General features: G+C 43.9%; 1 long non-coding RNA gene across 1 annotated transcript; it reads left to right on the top strand.

Annotated features, from left to right (window-relative positions):
• The first annotated feature begins 11,905 nt into the window (after positions 1-11,905).
• Positions 11,906-13,188, top strand: LOC115155355 (uncharacterized). Its single transcript, XR_003868035.1, has 3 exons — positions 11,906-12,060; positions 12,164-12,268; positions 12,387-13,188. It is a non-coding gene; the product is annotated as an uncharacterized LOC115155355 (long non-coding RNA).
• Positions 13,189-18,732: the final 5,544 nt, after the last annotated feature.

The following is an 18,732-nucleotide window of genomic DNA, read 5'->3' as shown; positions in this document are numbered from 1 at the left end:
AAGAATGTGAAAAGTCAGAATATCAGTAGAGAGAATGATTTATTTCAGCTTTTATTTCTTTCATCACATTCCCAGTGGGTCAGAAGTTTACATGCACTCAATTAGTATTTGGTAGCATTGCCTTAAAATTGTTTTACTTGGGTCAAAGATTTTGGGTAGCCTTCCACAAGCTTCCCACAATAAGTTGGGTGAATTTTGGCCCATTCCTCCTGAAAGAGCTGGTGTAACTGAGGCAGGTTTGTAGGCCTCCTTGCTCGCACACACTTTTTCAGTTCTGCCCACAAATTTTCAATAGGATTGAGGTCAGGGCTTTGTGATGGCCACTCCAATACCTTGACTTTGTTGTCCTTATTAAGCCATTTTGCCACAACTTTGGGAGTATGCTTAGGGTCATTGTCCATTTGGAAGACCCATTTGTGACCAAGCTTTAACTTCCTTACTGATGTCGTGAGATGTTGCATCAATATATCCACATAATTTTCCATTCCTCATGAAGCCATCTATTTTGTATAGTGCTTCTGCAGCAAAGCACCCGCACAACATGATGCTGCCACCCCCATGCTTCACAGTTGGGATGGTGTTCTTCGGCTTGCAAGCGACCCCTTTTTCCTCCAAACATAACAATGGTCATTATGGCCAAACAGTTCTATTTTTGTTTCACCAGACCAGAGGACATTTCTCCAAAAAGTACAATCTTTGTCACCATGTGCAGTTGCAAACCGTAGTCTGGCTTTATTTATGGCAGTTTTGGAGCAGTGGCTTCTACCTTGCTGAGCGGCCTTTCAGGTTATGTTGATATAGGACTCATTTTACTGTGGATATTGTAATGGCTGTCGGGAGAGAGAGTTGACCAAGGTGCAGCGGAGTTAGTGTTCATCTTGAATTTTAATTACAACGAAGAGAACACTACAAAAAATAACAAATACACGACACCAGAACAGTCCTGTTGGAAATTACTCTAAACAGAAACAATTACCCACAAAACCCCAACGGAAAAACAGGCACTTATGTGTGACTCCCAATCAGCAACAACACTCTACAGCGGTGCCTGATTGGAAGCCACACGGCCAAAATCAATGAAACAAACCAACATAGAAAAATGCACATAGAACGCCCACCCAATGTAACACCCTGGCCTAACCAAAATAAAGAACAAAAACCCCTCTCTATGGCCAGGGCGTTACAGATATAGATACTTTTGTACCTGTTTCCTTCAGCATCTGCACAAGGTCCTTTGCTGTTGTTCTGGGATTGATTTGCACTTTTTGCACCAAAGTACGTTAATCTCTAGGAGACAGAACACGTCTCCTTCCTGAGCGGTATGACGGCTTTGTGGTCCCATGGTGTTTATACTTGCGTACTATTGTTTGTCCAGATGAACGTGGTACCTTCAGGCGTTTGGAAATTGCTCCCAAGGATGAACCAGACTTGTGGAGGTTTATAATTTTCTTTCTGAGGTCTTGGCTGATTTCTTTTGATTTTCCCATGATGACAAGCAAAGAGGCTCTGAGTTTGAAGGTAGGCCTTGAAATACATCCACAGGTACACCTCCAATTTACTCATATGATGTCAATAAGTCTATCAGAAGCTTCTAAAGCCATGACATCATTTTCTGGAATTTTCCAAGCTGTTTAAAGGCACTGTCAACTAAGTGTATGTAAACTTCTGACCCACTGGAATTTAGATACAGTGAATTATAATTGAAATAATCTGTATGTAAACAGTTGTTGGAAAAATAACTTGTGTCATGCACAAAGTAGATGTCCTAACCGACTTACCAAAACTATAGTTTATTAACAAGAAATTTGTGGAGTGGTTGAAAAACAAGATTTAATAACTCCAACATAAATGTATGTAAACTTCCGACTTCAACTTTATATGCTCTATCCATCTGATATGACCTGCCTTTGATAGGTTGAGTCTTAGATATGAATTTTAGCACACACATTTATTATTCTATCCTCGTGGGGGTCTAAAATAGATTCAACATCCTATTTTCTCTAACCCTAAACCCTAAGTTTAAAATAGCCTTACATACATCCCTTGATACCTAATTTACCAATAGCTTCAAACCAAGGCAAGTTTTGACTAAACCTTTTTGTATGTACATACAGTACCTGTACATACCAGAAACATTTTCATTGATTTACTATCCCTTTGGGGACTTTTGGGGTTTTCAGGTCCCCCCGAGGATTGAAGAATAAGGCCATACACACACACACACACACACACACACACACACACACACACACACACACACACACAGTAAAAAAAGCCAAGTTAACGAATTGCTTAATCTACCTTATTCTATGAGTTGATTGAACTTCAAAATGACAAGATATTGATCTAATGTGTTAAAGGCTTTTTACTCAACAAATTCTGCTCGAAAGTGAGCTGAATTTGAAAAGGCTTGTTGAGGTAAATTACAAATTCCAGATTGCCTTTGGAAGGCAACTATGTAAAAAAGCCAAGCTAACCAATTGCTTAATCAGCTTTATTCTGTGATTTGAGTGGACTTCAAAATGACAAGAATTTGAGCTAATGTGTTGAAGTCTGTTTACTCAACAAACTCAACTTATTCCAGTGTCTGCCTGCCTGCCAGCTGACAATCTTTACCAAGCTGGTTGAGAGAATGCCATGATTGTGCAAAGCTGTCATCAAGGCAAAGGGTGGCTGCTTTGAAGAATCTCAAATATAACATATTTTGATTTGTTTAACACTTTTTTGGTTGCTACAAGATTCCATATGTGTTATTTCATAGTTTTGATGTCTTCATTATTTTTCTACAATGTAGAAAATATTAAACATAAAGAAAAACCCTTGAATGAGTAGGTATGTCCAAACTTTTGACTGATAGTATACATTTCAACATGTTGGTTCAGCTATATGCCCAAATGTTGAGAAAACTCACAATACTATTGCAGCTGGTAGCCTTACAATTGTATGTTGAATCAACTTTTATTTTTACAGTGCACACACACATTCACACACCACCAGCACCACTGTAGTATTGGGAATAAAATGCTAATTTTGTGGTCAACATAGATACAAAAGGACTCACCATTACACTGATGGGTTCTGATTTATAAACTTGAAATATCCTTAATCAAGTCACTAAGAGAGAGAGGGGATTGCAGAACGTTTACGTTCTGTCAGAACATATTGTTAGACATCAGGTATCCTATGGAAAGGAAAAGGGCCACAGTCTTGTTTCATTGTTGGGTTGTAATTTGAAATACTTGCTACACCAGAAGTGAATGGTTATCTGTAGGAGGAATGTATATGGTGGGGTCAATAAATGTTCGATATGAGCCAGGGGCTTGGAATGTTACTGAGTGAGGGAAAGGCAATCACATGTTTGAGGTCACTGATAACGGTGGAGAGCTGTGGATTAGTGAGGAATGGGGACCGAGGTCAGGTCAGGTCACATTAAGGGAGAAGGAACAGTTTACTACACACATCACTTAACATCCTGCCTAGCAATAAAGATGTCATGTTTAGAGAAAAGGAGGAGACTTCACCTAAAGTGGGGTAGATATACTTGTGCTGGTGGGAACATGTCTTTGTCTGTTCAGATGTCTGACCTATTGGGTGAATAATCTTGATTTGAGCTTTTTGTCCGTCATTTTTTACTCTGTTATTTAGAACCTAACAACACATATGAAAACTACACACAATTACCTCTGCACACAGTTACTTACACACAATTACCTATGCATGTTGTCACCATTATGACATACTGCCATTTCATTGGCAGATGGAGCTTCCGTATGCCTGATGTTTCTTCCTACATTTCCTGTATGATTCACCATAAGTTAGTTGAATGTATTCTATGAATAGTGAGGGAAGTATCCCTGATTATGTATGTGACCTTGTAAAAGGAGTAAGGGACAGGTGCGCAGATAAAGATTATTTCTTTTTTTATCATTCCTCCTTTAAAAATCTATAACTTTCTTGTAACCGTGGTGATTTGTGACAGATGCTGGCTCTGTCGCTAATGCTAACGTTTACGGTACCACCGGTGATTCAGCTGTCGAACCCTGATTGAAGTTTGTACCTGAGAGAGAAGGCACGTCGCTAGGCAGGCACCCAGGTGTCACACCCCACCACCAGCTGTTCTCCATTGTCAAGGAGATGTTTCCTTTTCAGTTGTGGCGTGACGTCTCTCTCAACACCTGCTGTCCTGTTAGAGTTACACATCTCTCAGCCATCGCTGCTCTCAGCCAATAATGTTAGACTGTCAATACAGAGTACAACTACAGTAGACTAGACATTATAACTTTTATAGGGTTTATATAGTCAACCAGCGCTGATATTATCCAATAATGATACATGAAAATAGTTGTATCTACAGTATCACTACAGTACTCATCCACTGCAGGCTGTAGAATATTATGTGTCAGCGGGGGTCGACCCTCCTCCAGGAGAGTTACTGTTTTTGCAGGCTTTTGATCCAGCTCTGCACAAACACACCTGATTCTCCCAATCAAAGTTTCAAGGACCTTGTTGATTAATAGAATCAGGTGTGTTAGAAAATGCTGCAGGAGGGTAGCTCTCCATGAGGAGGGTAGGACACCCTTGCTTACAGTATACTGTACCTACAGAAGTGTCTGTATGCCTACTATTGAATGTAGGGTTGTACGTCATCCTGACTGCAAACTACATTTCCCTATCGGACTATAATCATTGATTTGACTGCAGTAATCTTAGACAGATGAGTTTGAATCCTCTCAAGCAAACTACAGTATTTTGATAATAGAACCTTCACTTTCTCTACCACATTGACAGAGTGAAGATATCTTGAGTGACATTTAATGATCAGACGTTGTTGAAGTCTTATAGTGTTGATGTTCAGTTGGAAATGCTCCTTATTGTCACTGAGTGGAAAATTATTTCTCATGCAGTTTGAAGAGTGTTTACACTTAAAAAAAATGCTGGGTTGCTTGGATGATCCAACTGATGGGTTGCAGACATTGGGTCAATTAGTTAGGTTGTTTTCTTTAAAAACTGCTGTGTTATTGATGCTGGGTTATTGAGATATGACCCAGTGGGTCAGAAAGAAGACTGAGTAGGGACGTGGCTTTCAGATAGTTATTTCTGGCCACCAGTGAGAGTTAATCTGTTCTGTTGCATTGGCATCATATGCTAAAGGTCCCAAATAGTCATTCTGATTCCCATGTAAAATAGACTTTTAAGTGACTAAAATATCACCCATTATATTTTTGGGGGATAGAAATGCTAAAAATTTGAGAAAAAGTACTTTTTGTCTCATGGCTGATTACTAAGAAGTTTGAAAAAACAGGCTATGGGCAGGGAGCTAATTTTCATGATGCAGTGAGCAAGCAATGTTGCAGTAAAATTATCTCAAGCAAATTTGTGACTAGTTTCAGGAAACTAGGTGTATGTCGTGCGTCACTACTTCACATGGCAGAGGTGAGGAAGGTGTTCGATTCTCCGGTATCCGGGAGAGAGGCGGCCAGTAAACTTCTTGAATTACATTAAGACTACCATAGTGTGGCAGTCTACGCTGTTGACTTTCGCACGTTGGCTGCCGAGAGTGCCTGGAATCCGGAATCCCTTTTCGATACCTTCCTTCACGGACTATTTGAGGTGATAAAGGATGAGCTAGCTACTCGGGAGTTACAGGTGGACCTCGATTCCCTCATCGCCCTCAACATTAGAATTGATGGACGGCTAAGGGAACACAGGAGTGAGAGGAGGTCTGGCCTGGGTCACAGTCATTCATTCGCAGTGGCTTGCTCATCTTCGAAGAAATCCAGAAGTCCCCAAAGGTTTTTTCAGAGGAGCCGAAGACAGCCGAGCTTCCTGAATAGTCATCGATGACGGGTGAGCCTGATACACCAGAACCTATGCAACTGGAAAGTGCTAGGTTATCGCCTAGGGAATGTTACCGCAGGCTAAGCTCCAATTGTTGTCTGTATTGTGGAGCTATAGGGAATTACATAGCCACGTGCCCAGTTATGAGACCTGAAGCCTTAGTAGGTACAAGCACTCTGGTGAGTCTGACTGGGAATCCTCTAAGTCCCATTACCCAAACTCCTTTTTATGTGAGCTTGCTGTGGGGAGACCAGTCTAAGTCTCACCAGGTGCTTATTGACTCTGGGGCAAATGAGTTTCATGGACGCTACCCTGGTATCAGAACTAAGTATCCCTACTCAACTTCTCTCTGTTCCTATGGATGCCAGGGCACTGGACGGCCGCTTCATTGGTAGAGTCACGCACAGCACAGTTCCCATTAATATGCGGGTATCTGGAAACCACATTGAGTCAATTCAGCTCCTCCTCATTGAGTCCCCCCACATACCTGCTTTGGGTGGCTCCAAAAACACAACCCAGATATTGACTGGACTAAGGGTTCCATTCTGGGTTGGAGCTCATTTTGCCATTCACACTGGGTAAAGGCGGCACAGCCATCTCCGAAATGTCTGTCTCCAGGATTAAGTACGGCCTCGGATCTCTCTGCTGTGCCCGCAGAGTATCATGACCTCCTGGAGATTTTTAGCAAGGCTCGTGCTACCTCCCTTCCTCCACATCATCCTTATATTTGTGCTATTGACCTCCTTCCGGGCACCACAACGCCTCGAGGCTGGCTATATTCCCTGTCTGGTCCTGAGACCAAGGCCATGGAGGAGTACATCGAGAACTCACTGGCTGTTGGGAGCATTCGCCCTTCTGCTTCTCCTGCTGGCGCAAGATTCTTATTTGTGGGGGAGAAGGACAAGACCCTGCGTCCATGAATTGCTTACCGGGGCCTCAATTGTATTACGTAAATTTCGGTACCCTCTATCACTCCTCTCCTCAGCTTTTGAACCTCTCCAGGGGGCTACTATCTTTTCCAAACTGGACCTTCGGAATGCCTACCACCTTGTGCGGATACACGAAGGAGACGAGTGGAAGACAGCTTTCAACACTGCCAGTGGACACTATGAGTACCTGGTTATTCTGTTTGGACTCACCAACACTCCTGCTGTCTTCCAAGCTCTGTTCAACGATGTGCTCTGGGACATGTTTAATCGTTTTGTTTTTGTCTACGCTGATTATCACTCGTTCTGCATGTTCGACAGGTCCTTCAGCGCCTCTTGGAGAATCAGTTGTTTGTAAAGGCTGAGAAGTGTGTTCCACTGCTCCAATATCTCCTTTCTGGGATACATTATTGCTGAGGGGAATGTACAGATAGACCCGGGGAAGGTGAGAGCGGTGGTGGATTGGCCCCAGCCCACGTCCAGGGTGTAGCTACAACAGTTTCTGGGTTTTTTACATTTCTACCACCATTTCATTCGGGGCTACAGCAACCTGGCGGCTCCCCTCTCTGCACTCACCTCTCCCAAGGTACCATTCACATGGTCTCCAGCAGCGGACAAGGCTTTTGAGGATCTAAAGCAGCAATTTACTACTGCTCCCATTCTCATCCATTAGGAACCAACTCGTTAGTTTGTGGTGGAGGTGGATGCTTCCTACGTGGGAGTAGGGGCCATTCTTTCCCAGCGACCCGTCCAGGACCAAAAGCTTCATCCCTGTGCCTTCATATCCCATCGTCTCAACTCTGTGGAGAGGAACTATGACGTTGGGAACTGGGAACTGCTAGCAGAGGAGGAGTGGAGACATTGGCTGGACGGGCCTGAACATCCATTTCTGGTATGGACGGATCATAAGAATTTAGAATACCTCCGCACTGCCAAGCACCTCAACCCAATACAAGCTCGTTGGGCTCTGTTATTTACCAGGTTCAATTTCACCATCTCCTACCGCCCAGGGTCAAAAAACGTGAAGCCGGACAGTTCCACTGCCACTCCCTCTGAATCTGAGACCATCCTCCCTGCCTCTTGTTTGGCGGCTTCTGTTTTTTTGGGAATTGAGGCTCTGGTCCGCAAGGCACAGTGTTCCCAGTCGGACCCTGGGGGGGGGGGGAGGCTAACCGGCTGTTCGTTCCTGATTCAGTCCGGTCTCAGGACCTGGAATGGGCTCACTCTTCTAGGCTTACCTGTCATCCTGGTACTTTTTGAACTCTGGCTTTCCTTCGTCAACGCCGCATACATGGTGTGAGTGCAAAGCAAGACTCCGCGTTAAGCTCCATCTGGCCTCCTACAGCCACTCTCTGTCCCTCATCGCCCCTGTTCCCATATTTCCCTGGATTTTGTCACTGGGCTTCCTCTGTCAGATGGCAACACCACCATCTTGACGGTGGTTGACTGACTCTCCAAGGCCGCCCATTTCATCCCTCTTCTGAAGTTACCTTCAACCAAGGAGACGGCCCAGCTTATGGTACAGCACGTCTTCCGAATCCATGGACTCCCGGTTGACATTGTCTCGGACCCGGGACCTCAGTTCTCTTCACAATTCTGGAAGGCATTTTGCACTCTTATCTGGTCCTCAGCCAGCCTGTCATCTGGGTTTCATCCCCAATCTAACGGCCAGTTGGAGCGAGCCAATCAAAATATGGAGACGGCACTCCGGTGTCTTGTTGACAGTAACCCCACCACCTGGAGTCAGCAACTGGTCTGGGTGGAATATGCCAGGAACACTCTCCCCTGCTTGGCTACTGGACTATCACCCCATGGTGCATTCAAAGGGGATCAGACCCCACTCTTACCAGAGCAAGAAGTTGAGGTCAACATACCTTAGGCCAGATGTTCGTCCGCCACTGTCGGCGTACCTGGAGAAGAGCTCGGGCGGCTCTTCTCAAGACCACCTCCAGGTATCGTTGACAAGCGGACCGCCACCGGACTCCTCGCTGTCGTGCAGAGGGTATGGTTGTCCACTCGGGACCTGCCTCTTTGGGTAGAGCCCCGCAAACTGTCCCCCCGTTTCATTGGTCCGTTTCCCATCTCTAGAGTAACTAGTCCCACTGCTGTGTTCCTGCTGTTGCCTCGTACTCTCCGTGTCCACCCTACTTTTCATGTGTCCAGGATTAAGCCCTTGTCTCACAGTCCTCTGTCTTCTGTTTTCTAGGCCCATCCCTCCCCCCGTGTCATCGATGGCCAGCCAGTGTATACGGTGAGATTACTCCTGAGGGTTCAACCATGGGGCAGGGGTTTCCAGTACCTGGTTGACTGGAAGGGTTATGGCCCGGAGGAGAGGTGCTGGGTTCCTGCTAAAGACATCCTGGACCTGGCCCTCATCTCCGGTTTTCACCACCTACACCCGGTCAGCCAGGTATGCACCCAGGTAGGATGCCAGGTGGCATCCCCAGAGGAGGGGGGTACTGTCACGCCCTGATCTGTTTCACCTGTCCTTGTGATTGTCTCCAACCTCTCCAGGTGTCACTTATTTTCCTTACTGTATTTATACCTGTGTTTCCTTTCTCTCTGTGCCAGTTCATCTTGTCAACCAGTGTGTTTCCTGTCTCTCTGTGCAAGTTCGTCTTGTCAACCAGTGTGTTTTCCCGTAGTCCGGCTTTTTCTATTCTCTTTTACTAGTCATCCAAGTTTTGACCCTTGCCTGTTTCTGGACTCTACCCACCTGCCTGATCTTTCTGCCTGCCCTGACCTCGAGCCTGCCTGCCACACTGTACCTCCTGGACTCTGAACTGGTTTTGACCTTTTGCCTGTCCACGACCATTCTCTTGCCTACCCTTTTGGAATATAATAGATATCAAAGACTCAAACCATCTGCCACCCATGTCTGCATTTGTGTCTGGCAGACGACTTATAAATAAGACCCAGAACAACACATGCGGCCCCAGAACACTAAACAAGATTTTAAAAATAAAACCCTGAACATTAAACAGAAAATTATGTCTCCTAGGCCAATTCTCGGGGTACAATGCGCCTCTTGTCGCGAACCCAATGATAAAAGCATCGAGGATCTTTTGGGTGAGGCCCCAGAATGTTTTAAAGCGTTTTTGGATACCAGTGATGGCCATATGACTTACATATTCAAACCTGAGGATTCAACTGTGACGATTTTCACAGACAGCGGCCCCAGCCCCCTTTATCAAGCAAAACCCGGGAGTTTTTCTCCTGCGCTGCGTATGAGAGAATGGCTTAAGATACGGCTAGCACTCTGTCAAATTGAACAGGCCCTGAGTGGTACAACCGTGCCAGGCTATGCATTGGAAGAGCTTGTGGGTGGGCTCAATGATTTGAAAGCCATAAGGATCTCTTCAATGGCTAATAGCCCCGACTCCAAAGTGACAATTTTAGCATGTGAACAATTTGATAGTACAAATGTGACGAAGTCTGTCAGTTCATATGTATTTTCCAAAGCCTGCAAGGATGTCGACTTTTTTATGCCTGTGTTTAGCTTTAAATGGAGGGATTACCCTATATTCATAACCCTGATGAATAAGCTGGACAGTCTTTTCCAATATCGTGAACAATTACGTCGCTGGACGCTTCTATCCTTAAGACATACACAGAGTCTACATGCAAGATCTATCCATGGAGTGAAAAGTTACGGAGTCTTGACGCAGGAGAATTGGAAACAGACAGTGGGTGGGGTCAGTGACAACCCAATAACCTGGGGGCCTTTATCTGTAAGAAAGGAACAGTAAAAATGTTTTGTATTAATTATTAAAAGGTCTGTACTAAAGATTTACAATTAAAGAAAGGGTATTTAAAAAGGTCTGTACTAAATATTATGAATTAAATAAATGGTTTTAAAGCTGTATCTCACCTTTAACGAAGGGGCTGTGCATTTTCGAGCCATTCACAAGCCTGTCCCGGAGACAAAAGGATTCCTGAAAGATGTGTGTGTGCGTGGGGGGGGGGGGGGGGGTGTGCGGGAGTGTAGGTGTGTGTGTTTGAAAACAAAAAAGGGGGTGGGGGGTGTGTCTCTGCATGGGTGGCTTTTGAAACCAGAAAAAGTGTGTGTGAGTTTGTTTACGATTGTGTGCGTCTCTTCAATGGGGCTTGGACACTCGATTTTATTACCGCACAAGCCTTTCAAATGCATATTTATCTCACCCCCAAGGATGTGGGGGCTAAAAAGTCCAAAAAGTCCAGGCAGAATATAGCATGTCTAGACAACCTCCTACGGTTTAAAACATTTGTTATTTCTAATCAGTGCATATACTAACGGTCCCCCACCCCGGGATATAAATTTACAACGGACACCCCCAAGTGGTGCTATGAAGCATAAATGCAATACCGGCAGACAGAATATGTCGAGACACCCGCCTGTGGTTTTTGGGTCTCTAGACATTCGGGGGTACTGTATATGACCATTTTTGCATACAGGATGACGCCCGAAAAAACGGCAACCCCGCTCTGTAAGCTCATTACAGAATATTTCTCGTTAGAGACACGACCTCGGAGCGAGGCTAGGGAAACAGATACTAGCCATTCTGTACGACAGACTAAAGCGCAACTCCAGACATCAGGCCAACAGCCCCGAAGAGTTATCAGCCCAGAACAGCTAAAACATCATCTGTGAATCCGTCCTAATGGAGCTTTCTGAAGGTGAGTTAGTGAAAATAATATATTAGATTTGGAGAGGTATTTTCAGGGAATTGTAAGGATATTAAAATTTTATATCGATATTCTAAAACGGGTGGACAACGATTTTTTTAGATAATATGTCAAATGCACATATTCTTATATTTTAAAAAAGTTTATATGTATATAATGTGTATAAATACCTGTTAGTATTAGTTTAACGTTTGCAGGATCTCAGTCCTTTACACAGCTGCTCCGGGGAATAGATGATTGGGAACAGCCTTCGTTAGAGGGGGTTTCAGTGGAGCAAAACGCGTGCAGCCAGTCCCCATCACACTATTGTCGACGTAAGGCCAATAATAAAACCCATAAGAATGTTCACACATTAAAAACAAAAAAGTGTGAACCCTATATTAAAAGCTATTTTTGTGTTTACAGCTGACAGACAAACAAAAAAGGATCACGGATGCTTCAAGTACTCTGAATGATGACATAGATGCTATTCTCCCGTTCTGTACGAACGGCTTTACCCTAACTCCCCCAGGAACCAAGCTCCATATTTCAGACCCAAACAAGCAATGCACAACTTGTGCGCAAGTGCATTGCGCAGAATCACCCCTGCCCGAAAAGTTACTGCTTCAAGAAACGGCGCTACATGGACAAGGTATGAAGCCATTATATATGTTATTAGTAATACATATTTTATTATAATTTATACATTTTTATGATTGAATATGTTAAAACAATGACAAATAATGTTTTTTCAGACTCCAACGTGACATTCCTGGCAGAATCTGGAAGGCCTGGTGAAAAAAGTCTAGAGCCCACGGTTTCCGCGATTCGTCAGAACAGCCCGAGTCAAAAAAGCCGAGGTAATTTAATTATGTATTGTTAATATATAGTATTATGTCTGAAATGTATTTGACATTTTTTTACCTAAGATATTTCAATGTTTAATAATCAATTTTTGTATATATTATTTTCTTTCAGACTCCTCCCAGGCGTATAACGGCACAGAAGACCATACACCCCGAGAGCACGCGGAGGATTTCGGTGCGCTGGACATTCCCAATAAAACAACGAAACCGGATGATTTCACCGTTTTAAATGACATTCCCGAGGTAGACAACTTGCTCCTCTGCGAATTGGCCAACCTTCTTGATTCCTCCAATTCTTATGTAGAAACACCCAAACCTGAAATAGAACAAGCTAGGTTTATTACTGCCTTTTCCAGGGCTCTAAAATCCAGAAATGTCTTGCTACACAAACGAATGGTGGATTTACTGTCAGGATCTATCCTTCTGGCGTAGAACAATGTCCCCTGTGTAAACTTGGAATCAATCACACGCTTGGTCGAGGGGTTCATAAACGATCAGAATAGTGACTTTGAGATTTTGAGCTCCTACAAAAAAACATTGTTAGGGATAAAAAGGGCTTCCATCTCAGGAATGCACCACTTACTAAAAGATTCAGGGTAGTCTATGACAAGAGACTGCTTTTACCTAACGGGACCACATTGCCCTTTGGCTACTGAGTTATGCTACAAGCCCCAGTGTGTCTTAAAGCTTAAGATATATAGGCTGCTGTAGAAGGTTTTGACCACCGGTTGCAACTACCATTTTCGGCCTTAATCGCAGGCCCCTCCAACAGTGGTAAAACTTGTTTTGTAAAAAGGAGTTTAGAGAATTCTGAATCTCAGAAGCCTGACAATATTGTGTGGTGTTATTTGTGTTATCAGCCTTTGTATGATGAACTGATTAAGAAAATAAAAATCAAGTTTGTTGAAGGAATACCTGAATCCCTGTCTGATGATGAACTTTTACCTCCTCATAAAAACAATCTGCTGGTTTTGGACGATATGCTATTTGCAGGTAGCGAACACCCTGAAATTGCAAGAGCTTTTACCCAATATACTCATCATAGAAACCTGTCCGTGCTTTACTTGGTGCAGAATGTGTTTCACCAAGGTAAAAATAGCCGTACCATTAGTTTGAATGCCAATTACATGGTTTTGTTCAAAAACCCTAGAGACAAACTACAAATTAACACTCTAGCTCAGCAGATGTACCCGGCAAGGAAATCCTACTTTATGGAGAGCTATGAAGACGCTACCAAAGCGCCATTTTCTTATTTAATCGTGGATTTAAAAGCAAATACTCCAGAACACCTGAGGCTCCGAACTGGCCTGTTCCCGTGGGAGTGGCCGGCTGCGTACATTCCTAAAAAGTAACCGCTATGTCTCTGCGTTTAAAAAGAAACCTGCCCCTCTTGAGAAGCCTAGTTGGGGCTACAGCTAAAGAACGGAAGGCCATCTTGGGTCACTGTTCTTCAGATCTCATATTATCCCTATGTGAGATTGCTTTGAATCTTCTCAAAGGGCGCATTCCACTCAATTAAAAAAATTAAAGAGACAAAAGACCGCGATCAAACTCTTTGCCAATAAAAGATTCCTCACCGTTCTCATGATCATTGCAACTCCACGAGGTGAGATCTTGCATGGAGCCCCAGGCCGAGGGATATTGACAGTTCTTTTGTGTTTCTTCCATTTGCGAATAATCGCACCAAATGTTGTCACCTTCTAACCAAGCTGCTTGGCGATGGTCTTGCAGCCCATTCCTGCCTTGTGTAGGTCTACAATCTTGTCCCTGACATCCTTGGAGAGCTCTTTGGTCTTGGCCATGGTGGAGAGTTTGGAATCTGATTGATTGATTCTGTGGACAGGTGTCTTTTTTACAGGTAACAAGCTGCGGTTAGGAGCACTACCTTTTAGAGTGTTCCTCTAAGCTCAGCTCGTTACCTGTATTAAAGACACCTGGGAGCCAGAAATCTTTCTCATTTAGAGGGGGTCAAATATTTATTTCCCTCATTAAAATGTAAATCAATTTATAACATTTCTGGCATGCGTTTTTCTGGATATTTTTGTTGTTATTCTGTCTCTCAAATAAACCTACCATTAAAATTATAGACTGATCCTTTCTTTGTCAGTGGGCAAACGTACAAAATCAGCAGGGGATCAAATACTTTTTTCCCCCACTGTATATATCGCAATAACCAGAGTTTGAATTATACAACCAATTTTGCAAAGCCTATAGAGTTATCCGAGGCGTGGGAAGTAGGTCTCAGCGAGATTACATACCCGCATAGTTGGTATAATATCAAGGATAAGGACCGGGATTTTTATTGCAAAAGGATGTCGGAACCTGCGAAACTTAGAAAGATTAAAAAAGGGATCTATAGAACCGTCGACAGGATCGTCTCAGAGTTGAACGAACTCCTAACCCAGAACAATACGGAAATACTCTTGAGCTACAACCCTATTCATAAACGTGTACAAATCTCAGGGGCTGCGAATAGGGGTATAAAGACCACAGGTAATTTAGCCTACATGTTGGGGCTGGTTCCCAATAAATGGACGTATGTAAAAGATAAATTAGCCCCATTCCCTGTGGATATACATGCAGGGTTTTCCAACATATTTGTGTATACAGACAACATATCATATCAGAGGGTAGGAGACAGTTGTGTGCCCCTCCTGAGAACAGTTCATATAGAGGGAAAGGATGGAGGGATAGTTACTGTCACCTACGACAAGCCACACTACGTACCTGTAAGCAAGAAATATATTGAAAACATTCTGGTTGAGCTTAAAACGGATCAGAACAAAAACATCTAATTTACTTATGGTAAAACGATTGTAAAACTCCACTTTAGGCCCTCCAAAGCCTCTCTACATATATAATGTATTATTAGTATTTTATATATATACACTGCTCAAAAAAATTAAGGGAACACTTAAACAACACAATGTAACTCCAAGTCAATCACACTTCTGTGAAATCAAACTGTCCACTTAGGAAGCAACACTGATTGACAATACATTTCACACTCTGTTGTGCAAATGGAATAGACAACAGGTGGAAATTATAGGCAATTAGCAAGACACCCCCAATAAAGGAGTGGTTCTGCAGGTGGGGACCACAGACCACTTCTCAGTTCCTATGCTTCCTGGCTGATGTTTTGGTCACTTTTGAATGCTGGCGGTGCTTTCACTCTAGTGGTAGCATGAGACGGAGTCTACAACCCACACAAGTGGCTCAGGTAGTGCAGCTCATCCAGGATGGCACATCAATGCGAGCTGTGGCAAGAAGGTTTGCTGTGTCTGTCAGCGTAGTGTCCAGAGCATGGAGGCGCTACCAGGAGACAGGCCAGTACATCAGGAGACGTGGAGGAGGCCATAGAAGGGCAACAACCCAGCAGCAGGACCGCTACCTCTGCCTTTGTGCAAGGAGGAGCAGGAGGAGCACTGCCAGAGCCCTGCAAAATGACCTCCAGCAGGCCACAAATGTGCATGTGTCTGCTCAAACAGTCAGAAACAGACTCCATGAGGGTGGTATGAGGGCCCGACGTCCACAGGTGGGGGTTGTGCTTACAGCCCAACACCGTGCAGGACGTTTGGCATTTGCCAGAGAACACCAAGATTGGCATATTCGCCACTGGCGCCCTGTGCTCTTCACAGATGAAAGCAGGTTCACACTGAGCACGTGACAGACGTGACAGAGTCTGGAGACGCCGTGGAGAACGTTCTGCTGCCTGCAACATCCTCCAGCATGACAGGTTTGGCGGTGGGTCAGTCATGGTGTGGGGTGGCATTTCTTTGGGGGGCCGCACAGCCCTCCATGTGGTCGCCAGAGGTAGCCTGACTGCCATTAGGTACCGAGATGAGATCCTCAGACCCCTTGTGAGACCATATGCTGGTGCGGTTGGCCCTGGGTTCCTCCTAATGCAAGACAATGCTAGACCTCATGTGGCTGGAGTGTGTCAGCAGTTCCTGCAAGAGGAAGGCATTGATGCTATGGACTGGCCCGCCCGTTCCCCAGACCTGAATCCTTTTGAGCACATCTGGGACATCATGTCTCGCTCCATCCACCAACGCCACGTTGCACCACAGACTGTCCAGGAGTTGGCGGATGCTTTAGTCCAGGTCTGGGAGGAGATCCCTCAGGAGACCATCCACCACCTCATCAGGAGCATGCCCAGGCATTGTAGGGAGGTCATACAGGCACGTGGAGGCCACACACACTACTGAGCCTCATTTTGACTTGTTTTAAGGACATTACATCAAAGTTGGATCAGCCTGTAGTGTGGTTTTCCACTTTAATTTTGAGTGTGACTCCAAATCCAGACCTCCATGGGTTGATCAATTGGATTTCCATTGATTATTTTTGTGTGATTTTGTTGTTAGCACATTCAACTATGTAAAGAAAAAAGTATTTAATAAGATTATTTATTTCATTCAGATCTAGGATGTGTTGTTTAAGTGTTCCCTTTATTTTTTTGAGCAGTATATATTATTATTATTATTATATATTTTTTTTGTATTATTATTTTTATAAACATAATACAAATAAATTAAAATGGTTATGGAACACAACCACCATCTCGACCCTAACCGCTATGTCTCATACTGTGTTGATCAAATGGGTAATGGGTTACAATGCTATCATGGATCCCCAACCATGTACGGTTCGGGGATAGGAGGTATATTTCGTAACCTCTTTAGGATGGTTTTACCGTTTATGAAGAGAGGCCTCAGCATAGCCAAACCCCATCAGCGGCTAAAAATATAGTAAGTGAGGTTGTAGCCAATGCTTTGACCCGAAGGGAGTCACCAGATGCCGAGCATCAAGAAGGCTCGGGGCTTATGATGTTGTCTCGAAGACCAAAAAAGTGACCTCCGGGTATAAGGCGCAGGCCTGCCCCTAAAAAGCGGAGGTTAACCATTAAAAGAAACTCAGTAACTCAAAGACGTGGTAAAGTTAGGAGGTCTGGACCAAAAACATCAAAAATAATACTCGGAAGTATTTTCTAAAAGAACAAGCAACATGTCTCTTTTACACCACATGTCCTCTGAAGCTATAAAGACAGAGCTCGATCTTTTCACGGCCCCCTTAACACAACATTCAATAGATAGGTCCAGTTATGTGGTGCATTGGTGCATTTACGTCTAAAAGTGACCAAAAGAGATGGTACTAATATTGCAAACGATGCCAAAGTGAGTCTCATTAATTACCCCTTGGCCACCATCTTCTCCCAAGTGGATGTGACTTTGGGTGAACGCCTAATCAGTCAAAGCAGTGCCACATACTTCTATAGGGCCATCATGGAGTGTTTACTCAACTACTCCGAAGACACTCTCAAGACACAATTCAGCGCCGGGCTGTTTAGCAAGGATACTGCAGGAGTCTCTATGGAATCGATAGACCCTTCCACCGGTGCAAACAAAGGACTGGAGGCACGTGTTGCTACTGTGCCGAATCTCAAGAGTTTCATCTGCTAGGGCCTATACACTCTGACATTTTCTTTCAAGAACGTTTACTCTTAAATTCGGTTGATTTAAGACTAAAATTAACCAGGGCTAAGGATGAGTTTTGTCTGATGTCTGCCCAAGACGGTGACTTTAGTTTAAAAGTGTTGGGGGCAACGCTTTTTATTAAAAAAGTGTCTGTATCTCCGGCAGTTCGTCTGAGTCACACACAGGCTTTGATGAAAGGAAATGTCCGTTACCCTCTCCAAAGAATTACCATGAAAACCTTTAGCATACCTGTGGGCAGTAGAATCTGCAATCAAGAAAACGTTTTTCTAGGCCCTTTACCCCGCTACGTGGTTATAGGTTTGGTTGATCACGCCTCTAATACGGGCAGCTTACATAAAAACCCATTTAATTTTCAACACTTCAAAGCAGAGTATGTAGCTCTCTGTCAGGACGGACGTCAGGTCCCTGCTAAGGCTTTCCAACCTCAATTTAATAGCAACATATCTGTGCGAGAATTTTACAATCTATTCCTGGCTACCGGGAGGAATCTAAAAGATCTCTCTTTACCTATTGACAGAAATGGTTTTGCAGAGGGTTACACATTGCATGCTTTCAATTTATCCCCTGATGATGAAATCTGTCAGTGGTGTCCCAAGGTAACCTCAGGCTGGAAATGCGTTTCCGTACACCTTTAGCCTGTTCAGTTAGCATGATTGTTTATGCATGCTCTGATTCAATCTTGGAAGTGAATGCCTGACGACAGGTCTTAGTGGATTATTATTATTAAGGATCGTTGAGCAAAGACATGAATACCCAAGAGTTGGAAGGGCTCATGACCCGCTTGATTGGAAAAAAAATTATGGAGTGTGGGCTTGTGATGAATTACCTATTGAGAAATGGCCTGAGCGGCCGGCCATGTTTATTGTCAATACCCATCCTAAACACATGCCGGGTGAACATTGGATAGCTGTGACACTAGAAGATGAAGGAGGAAGAAAAATCTCTCTACGGTTTTTCACTTTT

The sequence above is a fragment of the Salmo trutta genome, chromosome 20, assembly GCF_901001165.1.
Source record: "Salmo trutta chromosome 20, fSalTru1.1, whole genome shotgun sequence".
In the NCBI taxonomy this organism is placed as follows: Eukaryota; Metazoa; Chordata; class Actinopteri; order Salmoniformes; family Salmonidae; genus Salmo; species Salmo trutta.
Note: the sequence above shows the minus strand (reverse complement) of the source record. Positions and strands in the feature narration are given on the sequence as shown.